The sequence below is a fragment of the Fukomys damarensis genome, unplaced genomic scaffold (genome assembly GCF_012274545.1).
Source record: "Fukomys damarensis isolate Sample0158 unplaced genomic scaffold, DMR_v1.0_HiC HiC_scaffold_37, whole genome shotgun sequence".
In the NCBI taxonomy this organism is placed as follows: domain Eukaryota; kingdom Metazoa; phylum Chordata; class Mammalia; order Rodentia; family Bathyergidae; genus Fukomys; species Fukomys damarensis.
In genome coordinates, this window is record NW_022900949.1 from 54,595,230 (window position 1) to 54,599,139 (window position 3,910).

The 3,910-nt window shown below is 41.2% G+C and overlaps 1 protein-coding gene across 1 annotated transcript in view; it reads left to right on the forward strand.

Annotated features, from left to right (window-relative positions):
* Positions 1–1,684: 1,684 nt before the first annotated feature.
* Atp1b3 (ATPase Na+/K+ transporting subunit beta 3) overlaps positions 1,685–3,910 on the forward strand; it is a 29,960-nt gene continuing 27,734 nt past the window's right edge. Inside the window, exon 1 of the mRNA XM_033759447.1 lies at positions 1,685–1,704. The gene's annotated coding sequence lies outside the window, so the exon portion shown is untranslated. The remainder of the gene's footprint in view (positions 1,705–3,910) is intronic.

Here is a 3,910-nt window from a genome sequence, read left to right on the forward strand (position 1 = left end):
GGTGCTGCAGATCAAACGCTGGCCCTTACACTTGCAAGGCAGGCAACTGTCTTTTTATTTTAAGACAGGGTCTTGCTTTGTAGTTCTGGCTGGCCTGGAACTCTGCCACAATCCTCCTGTTCAACCTCTGGGGTGCTGGGACTACAGGCATGGTGGCACTTTTTCTGATTTTGTTTTGTTGGGGTTTTTTTTATTTGTTTGTTGCAAGGCAGGCGGCGGAACCACAGAGCTAAATCCCTGGCCCTGCTTTTTCTGATTTTGAGATAGATTTTCACTGTGTAGTTCAAGCTGAACTTGAACTTAACTGTGTAGAGCCCAGTCTGGTCTCAAACTCCCAGAGATCCTTCTGCTTCAGCCTCCCAAGTGCTGGGATTACAGACATGTGCCACCACAGCCAGTTTAATTTTACCTGTCTTCGTGCTTTTAAAACTTATTTTTTAAAGGATGTGGGGAAAGCCAGGCGTGGTGGTGCACGCCCTCGGGAGGCCGAGGCAGGAAAAGTCCAGCCTGGGCTACATAGTGAGTTCCAGGTCAGTTCAACTACATAGTGAGACCCTGTCTCAAAAAAAAAAAAAAAAAAAAAGATTTTGAGTAGCAATTGCTTGTATATTTGGCTAATAGCTTACATTTGGATGTATTAGTTTCAGAATGCTTACATACACGTGAGTTACCTCATTTGATTTCCACAAAGCCTCCTAAAGCCAATGGATGATCAGAGTAGCTAGAGCTGTTTCTCAAGTACACATCAGTAATACTCAGTTGACATGACAACACAGGACAAAATTTAGCACTTGGTGGCTATTATAAATATTAAGTAACTTCAGTGCATTAAGTAAAATTTTAGTCAGAGTAGTGAAAAAAGGTTAGGTGATCATTAACTATTACTTAGGATATGTAGTGAGCCTTGTGTTGCAGTTAATATTTTTAAAAATGTAATAGTAAAAAAAAGTTTTTCTACCTACTGTTTATTCTAAGGAAGAGTTGTTTTCTGAAATGTTTTGTATATTTTGTATATGCAGATGCCTTGATATCAGACATTGTTTACCCTGATTCACAGAAAAGCTGGGATGACATTAATCTAATCCAGTGCCCTCATAAGCCACACTGTACGAAGTGCACTTACATCAGGGTATCTGTATATTCAGCATAGGTAAGAAGATTGAAAGTACAGATCTTCTTATCTGATTTGCCAAAATTTACAGATTGAGTCACTGATAGAATCCTTGGGCCTTCAGACTCTAAGCCTTTTCCTTTTAACAGGTTCTCACTACATATTCCAGGAAGGCCTTGAACTCACTATGTAACCCAGGCTGGCCTTGAACTCACATTGGTCCTTTTGCCTCAGGCTTCTGAGTGTTGGCATTACAGGCGTGTGCCACCACCCTGGCTTTTTTTTTTTTTTTTTTTTTTTTTTAACTATCATAATGTGATATTTATACACATCTGCTGTGGGGTTTTTTCAGAGTTCGTTATATTAAGGTTGTCTGTTAACATTAATTTAAAACTCGAGTTAGGGATTTCCAAGCATAGTGAGGATTGTGGACCAAAACCATTAGCACCTATGTGTTCACATACCTTTTCTTTTAGGTCTGTGAAGTGCCATATTTTCAGTCACCTGCTCCTATTCTGGGTTATGCCTCAGTAAATGCTCTGCTCTGGAGATCTCACTGTCCCATCTTGAGCGTCTTAACTATAGGAGTGAAGGCAAGTGTGGTTTTTTCTTCCCAGTATCACATAGAATGTTTTTTGTTTGTTTTGGCTTTTTTGGTTTTTGGTGTGTTTTTTTTTGTTTTTTTTTTTTTTTTTGTAGTACTGAGAATCAAACCTAGGGCTTGACACGTGCTAGGAAAGTGCTCTACCAGTGAGCTGCATCCCTGTCCCTTTATTTTTGAGACAGTTTCTGGCTGAGTTGCACCGGCCAACCTTAAACTTTTTTTTTTTTTTTCCTTTTTCTTTTTGATACCAGGGATCGAACTTGGGGACCTTCTGCTTGCAAGGCAGGCGGCAGCACCACTGAGCTGAATCCCCAGCCCTCAAACTTAAACTTTTGATCCTCCTGCCTCAGACTCCTGAATAGCTGTAATTACAGGCCTGTGCCACCACTCCTGGTTATCATGTAGTACTATAAGACGAGATCTTAGTCCTGTGACTGTGACATTGATGAAACGTCACAAGAATGTGTACTTTTGGGAAAGTAGTAGTGCTTGCTTTACCTTGTATGTAGGCTGTGCAGTAAATGCAAGCCAGTGGTGGTGTGGCAATACAGACCAGGGCAAGTACTGAGCCATCACCCAGCAGGAGCAAGACAGCACTTCCTGGATTGTCTAGGAGGTGATCTTGTAGTAGAAGATAGGGAAGGGGTGAGTTTATGTGTTGTGTTACAGGTGCGATTATTATGGGGTGTGTGCTTTAATAGTGTTAAAGAACAAACTCAAAGCACTTTGACATTTATTTTTTGTGGTACTTTGGATTGAACTCAGGGCCTTTTCACTGAGCTATATTGCCAGCCCTTTTTAAAATTTTGAGACAGGGTCTTAAGTTTCCATGCTGGGTTCAAATTTGCTACCACCTGTCTCAGCTCCCATAGTGCTAGGATTACAAATGGGTGTCCAGCTTGATTTTTTTTTTTTATCCTTAGCTCTCTTCTTCACTTTTGTGGTGACTTTCCACACCTTGTACTTGAAGTTAGCTGTCCAGCTGCTTGAGTTGCTATCTTTTGGGACTCCTAAACCTATGTGACTATTCGTACAACTTTTACTATTACCAGCTGCATATCAAAAATCTTCAGTTGGACCTTTCTTAGGTACCACTTCTTGTCTCTGTTGTCCTCAAGGGCTCCATAGCAAGACAGGCAAACTCCTTATAATCTCATTGGCTTGCCAGGTGTGATGGTGCACACCTGTAATCCTAGTACTTGGGAGGTTGAGGTAGTTGGATCCCTGTAAGTTTTGAGCCCAGCCTGAATTAGTTATTGAGAACATGTCTCAAAAAAGAAAACTCTTACTGGCTTATTTCTCTCCTGTCACCTGTCCCTGCCTTTCCATGTAATTTTTTCCTGCCTTCTGGACCTCTCTTGATTACTCCACCTTGGGCTAGCTACTTAGGTATCAACTTTGATTCCCTAATTTGTAGGAAACATCTCTGAATTCTTCTTTGCCTCAAGACTGGGTGAAGTGTTCCTATGTAGCCCATAACACCTTTTCCTCTTAGGGCCTTGGTCACATTTTATTTGTTGTTGTAACTGCCAGTTTACTGGACTATAAGCTGCTTCTGGTGTTTGTTTTTTCATTGTTGGACATGGAACCCTACTACTGAAATACACACACCCACCCCTGCTTCTCAGCTTTTTATGTTTTACTCATCTTTGATTATGTAACACTACGCTTTCCTGACACTTAGTAGGAATGTAAAAAAACAATGGTTGAATGAGAAGTATGAAATATTTCCCATGTAGTCTTCTGCAGTATTGTTTTTAATATCCTCAGTGTTTGATGATACTAGTGTACCGTGTAATCATTCTCCCAGTGTTTGGATGGTTTCCACCCCTTTTTACTACATACTGGTGGTTTTCATAAAAGTTTGGTGTTAGAAGAATTTTAGAGCTGGGCATCTAGCTCGATGGTAGAGAGCTTTCCTAGAATGTTTGGGGCCTTAGGTTAAGTTACCAGCATGGCAGTGGGATTGGAGGTTATTCTACTTAACTCATTATGAAAAGCCTCAGCTGAATTTATGGCATGTGTAGATTGTGTATTTGTTAAGACTGATAGAGGCTGGGCGTGGTGGTGCACGCCTGTAATCCCAGCACTCGAGGTTGAGGCAGCAGGATTGCTGTGAGTTCGAGACCAGCCTGGGCTACATAGTGAGTTCCAGGTCAGTCTCAACTACATAGTGAGACCGTCTCAAAAAAAAA